At 42.2% G+C, this 17,611-nt stretch overlaps 1 pseudogene across 1 annotated transcript; it reads left to right on the top strand.

Annotated features, from left to right (window-relative positions):
• The first annotated feature begins 1,559 nt into the window (after window positions 1-1,559).
• LOC311620929 (transducin-like enhancer protein 6) lies at window positions 1,560-2,490 on the top strand (annotated as a pseudogene). The gene has a single exon. The product of its transcript is annotated as a transducin-like enhancer protein 6 (transcript).
• Window positions 2,491-17,611: the final 15,121 nt, after the last annotated feature.

The following is a 17,611-nucleotide window of genomic DNA, read 5'->3' as shown; positions in this document are numbered from 1 at the left end:
AGATTAAACTGGGCACTGTATTTTGTCTGGCAACTCTTCCTCCACTCCACTCCCACCCCTCCCCCAGGAAGCCTACTCTAATGAGAGAGATGGTCACTCTAAAGGCCCATAGCAAGAACAAAAGAAATAAAAATAACAAAGGAACTGAAAGCCAGCTCAACACGGAAAGAATGTTATTGCGCTTTTGCTGACAGAGACAGAGGGAGATTTCCAACGTAAACAAAGAAATTTAATCTCTCATTTGCAAAAGCTTCCCCTGTGCTAATTTGTTAACTGCTCATGTAGGGACACAGAACCCTGTGCGTTTCATTGAGCTTCTTTTTTCTTACATTATGCAAATTGAAGCAATCTCTGCTGATAAGTACAGCAAGAGATACCAGTGGCTGGGGCTGTACCCCACAGGCTCAAAGCTGTTTTATGAACTGGTCAAGTCAGTCCAATTAGCTGCTTTTTCCCAGCCAAATGGATTGTTTGGTCAATTAATTTCATGAGCAAATTCAGACAAAAGTTGTGCATCTCGCCATAGTTCCAAGGCTACAGATGACTTCAGACCCAAAAGCAATGTGTTTGCCTACTAACCGTCATTTTTGGCCTTCAGCCTGTTCTCTAGCTCTCAGGTAGGATGTAAGGGTGTTATAAGCCCTCAAAGGGCAGCTGCCCTCTCACAGGTTCCTCTGCTGTTTGCGTAGGAAGCCACGGAGGTTTTCTCCTCCTCAGCATTACTATGTCCTCTAGTTAATGAGTGAAGACATGAATGGTTTTCATTTAGGAATAATAATTTGCAGGTGATTCCTCTTGACCTGAACTTGGCTGACCCCGCAGTTTCCTTCATGCTGCTTCTAAGCCTCCATCCTAGGCAAGAATACTGCCTGAAGGTGACTGCTTCTGTCCCTCTGAGCCCCCAGAGGCACCCTCCATGATGGTGAGGCCCCAGGAACTTTGACTCATCATGGAGCCACCCTAGATCAGCTCAAGAAGCAGTTCCATCTACCCCCCCCACCCCCCACCCCTCACTTGCCCGCACAGGTGGAGAGTATTTACTACTTGCTCCAAAAGACTCAGCAGGATCTAAAGAACATCACAGCCACGCACAAAATTTCCTACAAATCTTGGAGACCTGCAGCCAACTCCTGGGCTTCTAGTCAGGGGATGCTGACCAGAACTCCTGGAGACCAGTCAGCCCTAGGTTTCCTGACACCTACAGCCCTCCAGTCTTCAGGGGCCAAACTTCGAAGACGTCATGGCCTCGAGGTCGTCTGACTGGGCCCAGCACTTCTCTGGCACAGATGGCTCCCCAGTCCACCAGTTAGACCTGCTGCCGTCCTGGGACTCTGAACCCCAATTTGGGAAAGATATTCTGACCCAGAAACTCTGGCAGATTTTTGCTGGGACCCATGATAAAGTGGACCAACTGATACACAGACTGACAGACAGGTGCCAGACCTGGAAGGCTAGGACCCAGGACCATACTACTTTGGAGCAGAGCCCTGCACTGAAGATGCATGGGTTCCAAGAAGGGAGCACAGGGCCAGGCAGGGCACCAGGGGAGGCTCTCCTGCATGGCCCAGGAGCCTGCTGGAGAGCCTATACCCTTCTGAAGCCCATTTGCTGGGACCCCAAAGACTTCAAAGACATGTGGAAAAGGCTGAATACCTTGCGCTGGCTATCCAAGAAGTTGGCTGTCCCACACAGAAAGGAGTCATGGATGCTAAAACATAGAAGCCTGTGCTGGCCACAGCATTCAGAAGCTTCACGTGGCATGTGTTCACCTGTGGCAGGGATGGAGTCAAAGTGTGGAGCCTGGTCAGCTAGATGTTGGAGGACAGGTTCCCCAACAGCCACCTGTGTGCACGGACCCACGGGACTTACCTGTGCATGCACCTGCCTACTGTTCTCTAACAACTCTACCCTGCTGATGGCTGCCCACAACTTTGCCGGTGTGAGTATGTGGACCTGATGGCAAAATCCCTGCACATAAGAGATGAGCTACCCTCTGCAAGTCTCACTGCCAGGCCCTAGTTGCCAACCTGGAGGACAACCTGGCCTTTGCTAGCTTCACTGATGGCATCATCAGGATCCGGGACCTGCGAGACCAGAGTGTGGTCAGAGACCTGTCAAAAACCAGAACGTCTGGATGGGAGGTCTGGACACCTGCCTACGGTGTTGGGACCTGAGGACTGTCGGGGAGCCTCAGGAATGCCAATCTGAGTTTCAGATAATAAGCCTGTCCAACCCCCAGGACAACTGGGTTATGGTGGACACAGCCAATGGCCAGCTATGACTGCATCCCACCCACTGGGGAGGCCGAGGCAGGAACACATGGGGTGTTGTAAGGACAGCACTATCCTCAGTCTCAAATTCTTCCCTCTCAGCCAGTGGTGGGTGAGCGCTGGGATGGACAACGTGGTCAGCATCTACAGCATGCCTATGGGAACATGGTTTTCCAGTTACACAGACCATTTCTGTCGTGTGATGTGGCGTGTCCCCTAACAACTGCCAGATCATCACAGGGTCCTGCGGCCAATACCTCAGTGTACCAGATCCCATACCAAGGGCTCACTACTGTCATCTCAGTCAGGATCCTTCCCCTTCCCCCTTCTGCCTACTATGAGGCGGATAGTGGTAGAGGGGCATGATGATCTTTGGTATGTGTAATATAGCAATTTGAAAAAGCAATTTAAAAAATAAAAATAAAGAAATAATAATTTTTCATTCAAGGCTCTTTTTTTTCTGCTCACCAAATCTGGGCTACTTTTGTCATTTTTCTATGTATTTTTCTTTATTACAAATCTGGATTTCATTTTCATACCCTGTTCACATCTTTGTCCTTTTACATTGGGGGGGGGGGGGGGGTTATCCACCTCTGCAGCATAAAAAGAGAAAAACAAAAACCTATTCACTTTTCTCATAAAGACCATAAACAATCAACTCTCACCCAAACTATTCTTAAAAATGTGTAAAACTATTTCACTTCTATTTGAAACTAGAATCAACATCTTGGGTTCTAGTATGTGAACCTGGGAAAGTAAACCAATTCACAGTTTTGGTCTTTGTAACTTCATCTATGAATATAAATTGAACCATCTTTACAAACATTTCCAGCTCTAAGATTCTAAACTGGAAATGTTTTCAATATTATCTTTTTAGGGTTTAAGTGATTTGGCCAATGTGAGGATAATAAAGAGAATCTTTACATAAGAAGTTAAAAATAAGTCCTGATGATGTAATGTACAATTATGATGGACTATAGTTAACAATACCATATAAGGAAAAAATTATAACTATGTGAGGTAATGAACAGTAACTAATTGTGGTGATCATTTTACAATAAATAACATATATCAAATCATGTTATACACTTTAAGCTTATGCAATATTATATGTCAATTATATCTTTATATAACGGGGGTGGAGGAGAAGCAAAGAAAACCCTGTTTTTATGAACACAACTTGATGTTGATATTAAGAGATTATGAACCATTTCAGTAATGACATCCTTAATCAAAACATGGCCAGTCAAAACTTCGGTCTCAAGTAATTGAGAAATCTCCCCCACTCCTATAATCTATACTACTCTCAAAACTTTGTGTTCATTACAGAATCAGCAAGATATTTTTTAATGAAAACCCAAGGTTTATCATTGGCTTTGTTTACAAGCTACTTTCCATGTGACATTTTGGTGCTTTTAAAAATCAAATCTTTTGAAATATAAAATTTTTACCTTTGCATAAGTTTAAATAAATATGTTGTGGGTTATGAGGGCAATTACAAAAGAGAATTAAAAAAAAAAACTGTGCTAGCTAATAGCAGCTTAATTAAAATAAGCAAGTAGTCCAATCACTGAAATAATACCATACTCATTCATGTCAGTGTTCCAGATTTTGATTCTGAAAAAAATCTGTCATGGTTTTTTAGTTATAAATGGGTTGAAACATGCAAATTCTCCAATATCTATTGAAATCCCCCCCAAAAAAATAAGAGTGAAGAAATTTAGGGAATAAATCCACAAGGACAAAATAGTGGAAGAAGAAACAAAATTTGGGAAGCTAAAAAATAAAAGTAAGAAGGGTGTGGGTTTAGCAGGTATGGGTAAGCTGAATCATGAGCACTACCATCATGTTGCAAAATGCAGCAGACTTAACCTTCAACCACAGCAGGGAAATTCAAGAAACAAATTTTGCCACCCCTATCCTCAAAAGACCTGTATGTTACCATTAGATATCTCTGACAGTGGGAGTAAAGGTAGGGCTGTAAACAAGATGGAGAGTTAAAATCACTTAAGAAGAAAAGAGATACATACTCTCTATAATCAGGCAGTTGCCCTTCCCTACTTTCACAGAAATGTGAAGTTTATTCTCTACAAAAGCTAAAGTAGAACATTGCTAGATTGGGGTACTGAAGGCACAGTTGTGAGTGAGGGATGCCATAAGAAAACAAATGGATTAAAATTAAAATTTACATTCTGCAAGTTGGGATCCCTAGCTCTTTCTCCCACTCACCTAGAACACTGGCGTCTAGAGTTTTCATGTAAAGTGGAAACTAGAACAGTATCCTCTAGACAAATTGACAAACCTACGGAAAAATTTCTAAAAAATTGCGGTGAAGGCTTTCCAAACAAATGGCCCAGCCAGATTACCCTACAGATGTAGCTACAGTCAGTACCTCCTCCTCAGGAGCACTGAGAATCCAATTAACCTTTTTTTGGAGCACTAAGCTCCCACCCTTAAAGTATCAACAGACTCTCAAGGAAAAAGCCTTTAACAGAAAAAGTAGAGGCCAAAACAGAGAAAGACAACAAGGAAGGAAGACACACTATGCAGGAAAATGAACACTTCAAAAAAAAAATCATCAATATATAAAAGAAGCATATTTTTTTTCTTTTTTCTTTTTAAGGAAAAGTAGGGACGATCAAGAAAGAGCTTTTAGAAGTTAAAAATATGATATGTCAATGTTAATTCAATAAAAATATATCAGAGCCCTGGCCAGCATTGCTCAGTGATTAGAGCATCAACTTGCAAACGTGAAGGACATAAGTTAGATTTTCTGTCAAAGACACGTATGGGTTGCAGGTTTGATCCCCATCCCTAGTCAGGGCTGGTTCTCTCTCTCTCTTTCTTTCTCTCACTCCCTTTCTTGCCTCCCTCCTACTCTCTCTCTAAAAATCAATGGGGAAAAATATCCTCATTCCTTGGGTGAGGATTAAAAAATTATATATATCAGAAAATAAAATCTCAAAAGTGTTATAAATTAAGGTCAGAAAATGTCCCAGAATGTTGTGCATAAAGATGAAAAATAGAAAATATAATAAAAGAAAAATAGACAACAGTTCTGGAATTCCAGAAAGAAAGGAGAGAAAGAAAGAAAGAAAGAAAGAAAGAAAGAAAGAAAGAAAGAGAGAGAGAGAGAGAGAGAGAGAGAGGGAGGGAGGGAGGGAGGGAGGGAGGGAGGGAGGGAGGGAGGGAAAGGAAGGAAGGAAGGAAGGAAGGAAGGAAGGAAGGAAGGAAGGAAGGAAGGAAGGAAGGAAGGAAGGAGTAAAGATAGATAAAGGTGAAATAACCAAATTAATTATTCAAGATTTCCCAGGATTTAGGAATATGAATGTCCAGATTAAAAGAATCTGAATGCCCCACATTGTAAAAAGAGATTCACACAAGGCACATCTCTGTGAAGTTTTCAATCACTAGAGACAAAGAAAAGATTCTAAAATGTTGAGGAGAGGGAAAAGAAACTCCCATGTACCAAATCAAGAAACATCATGGATTCAGGCATCTCCGTGTCAGTGTTGAAAGGTAGGTAGGTGACAATGGGGCAATGCCTTGAAGAAACTCAGGAAAATTATTTACAACTAACACTAAGATTATTAAGTGTGAAGCTAGGCTAACGACATTTGGAAATGTGTATGGTCTCAAACATTCATCTCCCATGCACACTTTCTAAGGATGCTACTAAAGGAGTTTCTCCAGCAAATGAAGTGAGGAAACAAGGGAAGACATGGAGGGAGATTCAGGAACCAGAAAACAGGATTCCAACCCCACAGAGGGGCTAAGGGATCCCTAGGATGAGGTGAAGGGAGATTTCAAGGCTATTGGGCAATCATCAGATTGGCAATTAGAGAGAGAGAACGTTCCAAAAAATGAATTAAGAGCATAATTGGTGAATTTGATTATATTGAGAGGAGATTAAAACAAGTGAAGGAAGTTTGGGGATTATCGATGATTAAAAAAAAACCAAGTGAAAACAAGACATTATTAACTCCAGCAAAATCAAAGTTTTGTAAGAAAGCAAGGTAATCATAGAATAACAAATTCTAGTTGCAATTAGAATTTACATAGTTAAAATAGTATAACTATGTTTACCACATACTTGTATTGGGAGAACAGGGAAGATGGGCAGTGTGTTGAAAGAGGTATTAGAAAGTAGATGAGATATAGGTTTGGTGAAAGAGAAAGTTTCATCTTCAAAAGCAGGAAGAAAACAGAAAATACCTGATAGTGAAATTTTAAAAAGAACACTAAAAAACATTACTTTGAGATCATGGAAATTAATGCCAAAAGAAACAGTTAAAACAGTTGAAGATGATTTCCTCTAAGAATCAGGAAAGTGTTAGGGGGAAGGGCGTCTCAATCTGTTTGGGCTGTTATTGTAGACTGGGTTTATAAACAATAGAAACTTTAGGTGTTTCTTACCGTTCTGAAGGCTAGAAGTTCGCGATCAGGGTGCCAACATGGTTTGTAAGAGCTCTCTTCAGAGTCTCTGACTTCTCACCTGGGGAAGAAGCCTAGAAAGCTCTATGGGCTCTCTTACATAAAAGCACTTACATAATCCCATCCTGCGGGCCCTACCGTCATGACCTAAGCCAGCGATTTTCAACTGATGTGCCATGGTGTACCGATGTGAATTTTTAGAACATGCAATATCTGACTATTTAGTCAGGGACACTGATCTCTTTTCCCTCAGATTGCCAAATTTAAAAAATGACAACACAATAATTAGAGGTTTGATGCAAATGAATCAAAATTATACTTTTTTTGTCAGATCGGGGGGAAAAAAATATTTTTTGGTGTGCCACCACATTTTAGTAATTAGTTTGTGTGCCATGAAATGAAAAAGTTTGAAAATTGCAGATGTAAGCTCCTACCACAGGTCTCACCTCCTAATACCATCACATTGGGGGTTAAGCCTTCAACATATGAATTGGGAAGGAACACAAACATTTAGACCAAGCAGGGGGTATTGGGCAAGGAATTGACATTTGTCATAATAAGCCTTGTAATCTGACTCTTTAAACTATGTGCATGTGTAACTTATATTAAAGTAAAAGCAAAAATATTGAAACTCAGATGTTATTTTATATCTACATCATTTAGAAACCCAGATTTGGATGTGTAAAATGGGGAACGAGTGAAAGAAACACTGGAAGTCACAGGGAGAATACCACAAAATATTTGGTGGCAGCTCTTAGAAACATTAGCTGGAATTTCTCGAGTCCACAATTGAATGAAAGCTAGTTTTAGATCATCTGTCTTTAAAACCAATATGGCCTCTTTCCAAACATGTTTGACTGCCCATGTGCAGTGCATTAAAAGCAATAATAAAGCTAATCAGAGGGGCCTCCCACAAATATTTTTGCTACATGGACCAGACCACAACATTTTTCCTACACCTACTAAAATGTCAGCCAGGATGTGTCAATGGCAGGAAGCTGAAATAACATGAAGACGTCTGCTACAACAGCAGGGCTTGTATCTCATTAAAATTTGTAAGAACCAAAGACCATAGGGTAGAAAAGAAACTGCCTTCCTCTGAGAAGTCTGACTGTAATTCCACTCAAATATGTTAAGTGAGTTGTATAATACAATAAAATAATCAACATTTATTGAGCATTGACTGTGTGTCAGGAACTACTCATTGCTTTGTATATAGTAAGTCTTTGCATCCTTATAGCAACCTGATGAAGTAGGTACAATTTTTCTCCTCATTTAGAGGTGAGAAGCCTAGGGCACAAAGAGGTTATCTCACCTGGCTCAAACAGTATAACTGGTAAGTGATGGATCTAAAGCAGACTATCACTGCATGAGCCCCTAATGCAAGCCAATCCTGCCCAACTTAGTGCAAATGGGAAAAGATGTCCCCACATCTCTTCATCACAGCAGACCTTCCATGTGAATCCCTTAAAGGGGAACCAGACCCTAACCCTACTCAGTGAGTCCTTGACACCTGCCAGGGTTCTGCTAAACACCTCACAAGCAGGATCTCCTTTAATCTTCCAGGAATCCAACAAAATAGACATTAGCACTGCCATGTCCGATGGGGATAATGAGGTTTCCTGAGAATAAGAAACACCCCTAGGTCTCCATGCAACACAGCCAAGATACACATCCAACTGTCTCATTCCAAAATCCCCTGCTTCTTACAGAAATGATGGTGGGCAGGAGGTAGGGATGTAAAAAAATAAAAAGAAAGGGGGGGGGGGGGGAGGGAATGTTGGTTCAAGGTTGGGAACCAACAGGAAAGAATCCAGAAGTTCTTTGAGGACAATGAGTGCAGGATTTCCAATCCTTATAAACAGCTGCTAGGTCTCATTTTACTCAATTTTTTGTTGTTGCCATTGTCCTCGTGGCTATTGTTAAGAGATTATTTTTTTGCTTGATTTTAATTTAAATGATTAAATTGGTTGTTAAAATTTAATCATTTAAATTTGAGGTATGTGTTCTAATGTGCTTAAAATTAAATTGTTGGTGACGAAGACGGAAGAGGAAGGCTGGGAGCTCTATGAGCCAGTGTTTTTCAACCTTTTTTGGGCAAAGGCACACTTGTTTCATGAAAAAAATCACGAGGCACACCACCATTAGAAAATGTTAAAAAATTTAACTCTGTGCCTATATTGACTATATATAAAGTAATTCTCTTGAATAGGAATCAAATAAACACAAAGAAAGTATTTTATAATTACTTTATTATGAAATATTAAGTAAACAAAATAGTGAAAAATTATAAAATTCTTGTCTTGTCTGTACCTACGGCACACCAGGCAACATCTCGTGTGCCGCGGAACAGCGGTTGAAAAACGCTGCTATGAGCTATCCTCATGACCCCCCTAACTGACTTATACACGAGAACATTGATGGTCCATTTCAGACTTCTTAGCAATCCTTAGAAAAATGTCAACACTGTAGTTAAGACTACATTTACACAAGAATGATCAGGGTAAATAATTACATTTACATAAGCACTGTAAGTTAAGGCCGGATTACAGGCAAAATGATCATCATCTATGTTTATGAACCAAAAAAAAAGGAAAAGGGAGTCAGGAAAGGGTGAGGAGGGTAGAGATGGGAAGAGAAGGAACTGAGAGAAAAAGGTTAAGCCTCCAGCCCTAATGAGCTATATGGTGAACTTCTTTCCTCCCCAGCAAGGCTTCTGGGGCAATCTATCCTATAGGACTGCAATGTTCGTCTTTGCTGAACTTGGTTGGACAGCAGTTTCTGCCTGCATCACTCATTTGGCGCTCAGTACAGGTAGTGTCTCTGTCTGTTTTACTCTTCCTGGGTGCTAACCTTACTTTTCTCCAGGAACCTGGGGGGCTGGGATCTTCTCCATCCTTCCCTGTGTCCCCTGCCATCACGCCTTTGCACAAGGCCACGTACAGTCTGGACTCTGACAAATATTTGTTGGATTTACTCATTCTTGTGAGAGCAAAGAATTGAATGCTAGGAAATGGGGATACTTAAGAGCAAACCCCGTTCCAGCACGGAGAAAGCAGCTCAGAGTAGCACATTCTGCTGATTTGTTCTCTATGTTAGCTCCGCCAAAGAAAATACTCTCTTTGGTAATGAGGGCACGTGGGGAGGAAACGTGAGTCTATAATCTTATAGTTGAGAATCAAGTATCAGAGACATACCCATTTCTGTCCACGTTTCTAATATTTCCCCTTCTCTCTCACCCACCAGTGTTGTGAGGATCCAATGTGCAAATGTGGGCAAGCACTTTGAGCTGTGGAAGGAAGCACACCACGTGATCATGGCACTTGCTCAAGAATTGACGTGAATAGAAACAATAATAATAGTAACAACCAGTGATTTACTACAAGAAAAGAACTGGGTTGCTTTGTTTTTCCCGGGTTTTAAGCGTGATACAATTAATGGAGCAGCTGCCAAACAAAGAAAAGAATTTTCCAAAACACAGAGCTGGGATCTCAGCAGCAGGCCGCCCCTCACAGAAAACACTTGTAGAGACTACAATTTGCTGCACACAGAGCCTCTGTGCAACTTCAAGTAACTTCTAAATGTAATAACTTATAAGTCCTTTTGTCTGGAGCAGAATAAAGCTTATTTAATGATCTTACAAGAATTTCTATTACTTTAAGATTTTAGAATATTTGATGTTTCTCCACATCAATTCACACACACACACCCCAATAATTTATTATTACATCAGGAATTAAAGGAGAATTGTCTTTCAGCTCTGTATTTCCCCCCAACCACCCATTCCAGACCCACCTCCTCTACTAAAGCAAACAAGCAAACAGACATGACTTTGGAGCCCATGACCTAGCGATGAGGCGTTTCCACACCTGGCAGTACCAGCTCAGATCCCAGAAGCCAAAAGCACCTACAAGTTTGGAAGTGAATCTGAATGTGTTTTCCCTCATCAATGGCACATGCTCTTCTGGGACCTGTTTGCTGGAATCCTGACCTCTCCAGGCCCCAGAGCTGATGAACACCATTATGGAAGGACATACAAAGTGGTCCACTTATGCACTTAAAAATGGAGGCCTAGACCTGGAGAGCATTTTTGAAATTAGACTCTGGTGAGAGACTGTCACTGAGCTCAAAAAGGGTTCATTTCTGTTGGTCACATTCTAATTCTTCTTTCTGAAAGGAAATAAGAAAATATCCCATGCTGGTTTCATGGCTTATAATCAAATATCAGATGAACAAAGATGGAAGAGAGATGTTGACACCTCAAACTTCCCTCAGAGCCCGGGTAGATTTCAAACCTATCATGCCAATCAGCAGATTCTCTGGCACATCCCATGGGAACATGCCTCAACGGTGACTGCACCATCAACCAAATAAAATGCCAAACTGGCATCCTATCAGCACAGTCCCTCCATGCCACATATGTAGGGCAGCCCTCAGTAAGTATGGTGTAGGGGCAAATTTTCATTCAACATCCAGTTCAGGGAACACAACATATTAAATTAATGACTAGAGGACAAGACAGAATATTGTAGCACCACAAAAAAAGAAACAGGTGGGCATGCAGGTGAGGAGTGGATATGTCACCTGGTGAGCTTGGCTATGGGCTTAGAGATCTTTATAAAACTTATTTACAAGTTTGATTTACAACAGCGCTAAGTGTTCCTAGATTCCAACTCAAATGGAACAGGAAGGTTCTGGCAAAATACAGCCTTGCCTTTAGGTGTACTTCTCAGGCCCCTCCTCCCTAGTTGAAAAGATGGCAATGTCAAATCTCCTTCAAATGATATTGGAACAACATACCTCCTTACCCAGATGCCTATTCTGCACAATAAATTAAATAATTAATTGAATAAAGGTGAATAAAAATCACTTCCTGAGCCTCAGAAATAATGATGATGACGAATGTTGCCAACGAAAATGAACTCTGCTTCTCCAGATGTTTTTCAAAAGATGTCTGTAGTAATTTTTATGAAATGGCTTAACAGGAAGGCTTAGACCAAGTTCCCAGACGGTGGGCAAATCTCAGTTTCAGCTTTACCATCAGCTAAGAGTGATCTCAAGGTCCTTTCCAGATCAAACCTTTGAAAGCAAAGGGACGTTTACATTTCTTTTACCCTACATTACCACCCGAAAGGCTCTGAAGGCCAAAGATTCCACAAGCTTAGAGATCATTGCTGCTAAATTCCAAACTTCTACTGGAAACTAAATGGAAAGAGGTGCATTGGGAAAAATAGTTCTTACTATTTAAAAAAAAAATAACTAGAAAAAAACATTTTTTGAACCATCATTTAGCTCTAATATGAAACAAGAGAAAGTTCAGTAGAGTGGGGGTGGAGGCAGGGGGCATTTTTTTCAGAACTTGTTTGCCCATCCCTAGTTGCAACACCCATTTGCTTCTCCTTAAAATCATTGCAACACTCCACCCCTGAAACTGACCTAGTTTGTGTCTGTTTCTTTAAGAAAGTGTCTCTCCTGCCAAAGGTGGCCCTCACTTGGTCCAGATACATTGAGAAGGTATCTGTGTCTAGAAGGGTAGATGGACTTTTTCTAACATTCAGTAGCAGGCCACAGGTGACAGGAAGCAAATGCTGGCACTACTCTACAAAGCCCACAAGAATCCAAGAAGAGGCTGGGCTCCTCCCCAGTCAAGCTGGCTCATGATTCCAGAAGTGACTTGCCTTCCTTTCAGTGCTTCTGCTTGTATCTCCTCACCTGTGCTAGAAACCCTAGACCCTGGAAACAGCTGTCAGCCCAGCCCAGGCCCTGTGGCAGCATGGATCCCAGCACATGAAGCCTACACCTCCTCAGCCTCTTTGTTCTTCAGCGGGGGCACAAACCTGAGAAGGAGACAATCAGACTCCACCATGGGTAGAACTATGGCTTGGTTTTAAGTCTCAATAAACATAAATGAGCTCAAGCTTTTACACTCTCAACCTCCCCTTCTCCCCTGCCCCTCATCACCCAACAGCTTTCTGAAGCAGGACAGTTCTTGGCTCCTGTCCATCTTTCTCACTTGCCCCTTCTCCTCCAGGGGTTTCCCTACTTCAAAATGGCCTGAAGAGGACAGTGGCCTCACCCCTCTGTGAACGTGTTCTCCCAGCATCCAGTCCTCTGAGACACGCCCGGGCCTCCCACACCTCCTTGCGAGCAGTGACCTGCTTTCCCACCCACCCCAGCTACAAAGGAAGAGCTTGGCCTTGGCTATTCTACAGTGACTTCTCCCACTCACATATAGCCCTCCCCACCCCAGCTTCTCTCCCCTTCCTCAGGCTGCCTCATGGCTGTAGTCTGTGCTCTCATCTGAATTCATTCCTAACCTGAGACTTCAGCTTTGGTTTAGCCACTGGCAAAGTTCCGGCTCCCACATGAAGATGATTTTGCCTGCACTGATTTTCTTTGCTGATGCCAAAGGAACTGGGAGGGTCCCAGGCCCTGCCCTATGCATCCAACATTTCCTCAGGGGAGTCCCGCGGTGAGATACCAGCCCAGAAATCCCCCTTCTTCCTAAGGAGCTGAAGTATTTTCAACTTAGGATGTGATAAGGCTTTCTAGACAGCTAATGAGTCACCAAATACTATTTCATTATTCACCATGTAAATGGTATCAAGCAAGTCAGAGCTTTGTCAGCATTGAATTCAACTCCAGATCTCAGTAAGTTGGGATCAATGAAACACTCTCATTGTCTTCAAGTATTCCTCTCTTCAACTTGAAAACCTCCTTCAACCCACTCTGTTCATCTTCTGCCTTCCTGTGAGGGCTGCACAGACCCTTTGGAGTGGCCAGCTCCAGGAGAACAAAGGCTAGAGTTCGTGTTTTTTGCCTTTCTCTCACCAAGACCGAACACAACAGATGGCACATGCTTGGAGCTTGTGGCATAGAATATTTGCTGACTTTCTAAGGGAAGCACTAGGGAAATGCAGGCTCTAAGAGTCAATCCTCTCCCCGGTTTTTCTCATAGTGAAGTCTGGTGTCCACCTGCATCAGAATCTCCTTCAGTCCTTGGTGAAAATGCAGTTTCTTCAGCCTACCCAAGACCTGCTGACCCTGCATCTTTCCCAGGTCATCTGCTCATTGGAGTGACTGAACCTCTAATTCAACTTCATTTTAACTTCCTTAAGACCTTTCAAGGTGGGAAGAAGGATGACTTTTGGTTGAAGGAGGAGTATGAGTGGAAGGGATGTAAGCCCCTTAGTGATGGCAGAGAGCTGTATGCATCAACAGCTGCTGCTAGCTATGGACAGGAGATCATCGCCTGCTGATGCTGCCTAGCCCTCGACCTCCCAACCCTCAGGCCAGCCTTCATAAGTCAGCCACGCATTGGCAAGTAGAAAAGCACCTCCTATCATATCTGCCATTGGTTACTTACCTGAGGCCCCAGCAAGAGAAGAATGGAGTCCAGACCCTGACTCCGGGGAGATAAGCTCCACAGGTATGTGGAGATTGGAGTGTACTAGACCTTAGGGAAAAGGGGGGTTAGTATACAAATTGGTTCATTCAGTGTTAACAATCTACTGATTGCAATGCTTTCTGTGGGACAGTCCGTCTGGTTCATTTTTATGAAACCAAAAAGTGGTTCATTAGTCAATTCAGTCAATTTAGTCAAATCAGAGAGTGGCAATACACACAGACCCCGCCAAGAATAAATGGTTTGTGATAAGGCATCAGGATAAAAGAAAGAGATGGGGACCGAGCAGAGTGGTCTCTGCTACTCACAACTTAAAACTGGCATTGTTGTATATGCACCTGCAAAAGAGTAGAACTTGCCTGAAAACACAATGTGATAAAAAGGGCTATAGAGAACACAACATATATCCAAAAGGGAAACATGTTTACACTGTATCTCTGTCCAGTGGGTGTAATATATGAAAATGTGTGAAAGCAGATGGATGTAAGTCTCAGGATCTAATTCATACTTTTCAGCATTATAGTAGAATACATGTATCTCTCTTTTACAATAACCAGATCTTCTATGGCACAAATTTCTGAATCTTTGTCCCTGACATACTAGCCAACAAGCCCAAATACCCCCAGTTAGAAATACTCTACTACTGCTGAAATAATTTAAAAGGCTGAATTGTGGGAGGATGAGGCTTAGGAGGAAAAGGGGAGGGCTATAAGATGACAATGACAATGATGACGACAACAATGATGATGATGATGATGATGATGATGATGATGATGATTTTCTTTTAAAAGATAAATGCTACCTCAGACTCTTTCACATAGAAACATAACAAAAGTACAAAGCTTGAAGCCATGGCGTGCCCATCTGTCAACAGGCTATTCAATTAACTTATTGTTATAGTGAAACACCAGCTCAGTGTGACTGGAGAAAGAGGAAGTCCCATGTGCTAAAGTGACAGCCATTAAGCTGTTGGCAATGCTGAGAAAGCAAGCTGTCCCATTCAAGGCATGGTGACTCTCTCTTTCTTCCTCTGGCTCTGTTCCAACCCTCTCTTTCTCACTTCCTCATTTTTTTTCCTGCTTCTGGTTCATGCTTCTTTCCCTTTATTCCTTCCCTTGTAGAGGTATATCTGCTGGGGAAGAGAGAACGCCCCTTCTCATTTCCAATTAAGTGCTTATTCTTGAGTGAGAAGCACTGATGGGAGAGAAGTGGGCTTAATTCTCAGAATTTGCTGAAGCAAATTCCACTTATTTAAACAGAGCCAGGGAAGGGGAGAGGAGAAAGACTGTTTTTGCCACCTCAAGTGAACTTCAAACTATTCCGCACCCTTCCCTCACATGCGTGAGGTCTTATTTTCCATTCTCCACCCTCTCGCTGACGACTCTCCCTCTCTGTAAGTCATTTCTTGGTTTCATTTTCAAGGGGCAAAGAAGCCAGAAAGGTGGGGCCACTGAACTAGAAAAGAGCCCTCCTTCAAGCCACACAGGTGCACATGTCCCAGGGGCTCATGGGTGTCAACTTGCCACAGGGACACAGCTGCAGCCTCTTGATTCACAGCCATGGCGATTGCCAAGTTAAGGCTGCCCTTGAGATAGCTGCACTTATCATCATGTTTTCATGATCTGAGTCCACTGGCAACTGCTCAGCGGGGGAAATTATAGCCGACAAAGGAGAAATATTAATGTGATAGGCATGGCTATATTCTAAGCATTGTATCTAATTATAAGGAATGAATCACAGATTTAAGCATCTTAAATATAGGCATAAAAAGAAATAATTAACCCTCAAACAGGAAGTTGCTGTGCTGTCGGATTGCATCGTTTGAGAACCAAGAAAAGCAAGTCAGCACACTGTAAGCCTGAGAAAAACAGAGGACTCCTCGGTGGGGTTTCAATATTCTGTTCATTTCTACACACGTGTTGGGGACGGATCTGATATAAGCAGAAGAGACCTTTCATGGGGCTGTGAAACTGCCAAAGTGGAAACACCCTCTCTTTTAGAAAGTGACATTCTTTAGCAGACACATCCAGCCTGAATCTCTCCCACTCAGGTTTGGTTGATGAGGTATTTAGCACTCATCTTTATAAAGGAAGTTTCAACCTAAAAGCAAGCACCATAGTTTTATAAGAAATTTCATTTGTGTTTTAGTTTGCCTTCCGCTCAATTTAAAAAGCTGACAAGAATTCCTCACTGGTTGGTTATTCTTGACATAATCACAACATTTCTTAGACTCAGATTAGAAGCTTCTAGAAATAAGAGGTCGTAGTTTCATCCAACTAAGTCTCAACGGTGAGCCAAGGTAATCATTTGGACCCACCCACCTGACATTCACAAAGATAGTGAAAATGGGTCTGATGGTGCCACGGGGAAAAAGAGCACGGCAGGATCTAGAAGCCTGGCATTCTGGGTACAGTCACTTCACGGCATCCTGTTATCCAGCACGTGGCATCTGTTGCCCAGCAGCGGGAGTAGAAGTCTGAGCGCCTCTCCCCACTGCATCTGTGCATCAGAGTGACCAAGGACACAAAGCAGCCCAGCCCCGGACAGAATGAGCTTTCCTGGCACAGAGAAGGGATCAGGTGACCTCAGCCTCAATAGTGGGCATCATTCCCCAGGACTGGGATCCCTCCAGGCAACCAACAAGGGCAATTGTCAGGCACACACCCCTCCTGCTGGTGCGAAGAACCCATCCCCTCATCACAGGGGACAGATACAACAGCGGGATGGCATATGACATACACGCTTAAGCAGAACAAAGGAACCCACATGGGTAGGAAACAGAGGGAGATGTTCCCGCACCACGTGACAAGCCCCGTGCAAGCTGTGTGGCTCTTTATCTCTTGAGAAGGAAGTGATCCTTGTCTCTAAAATACAGATCACAAGGCGACCCTACTTCTCCATCTAGGGCTACCACAAGGTCCAAACAAGGCCATTTATTAAAAAGAGCTTCAAAAAATTGGAAGCCTCTGTGGGCTTATAAATAACGTGTGATAAATAATGTAATAAAGTTATCAAAGACAATAATAATTTTTACTCCTCTTGAAGTAAACTGTTGATATCCTAGATTATCACTTTGTGTCCAGCCAAAATGAAAATAAATTTCTTAGCATTTCTTGGCATCTGTGGGTCCTGTGTTACTGGAGTGAAAGAGAAAGCTCGCTTGAATTTCATTTTCCCAATGCATTTCCCTCTTTCTTAGAGCGCCCAGTTCACTGCTCATCTTCCCCCTTGGACCTATCTTGACATTTTCATTTGCAAATACCAGGTGCAATAATGGCTGATGTTGTCCTTGACAGCATTTTTTTTTTTTAATCCACTTGTCAGTTTGCTTTAAAAGGTGTTTAAATTGAATGCAATTTTTGCCATTTTAAATGGTATTTCAGAAGACAGTTAATATAATATTATATGGTTATTTGAAAAGAGCAGGTTATAAAATTGTATGTAGTAACAATCCCATTTAACACAACCACACAACCTAAAGATTGAAAATAGACATACATCA

The sequence above is a fragment of the Pipistrellus hanaki genome (assembly GCF_964339955.1).
Source record: "Pipistrellus hanaki genome assembly, chromosome: 1".
In the NCBI taxonomy this organism is placed as follows: domain Eukaryota; kingdom Metazoa; phylum Chordata; class Mammalia; order Chiroptera; family Vespertilionidae; genus Pipistrellus; species Pipistrellus hanaki.
This window is presented reverse-complemented; position numbering and strand designations above follow the sequence as displayed.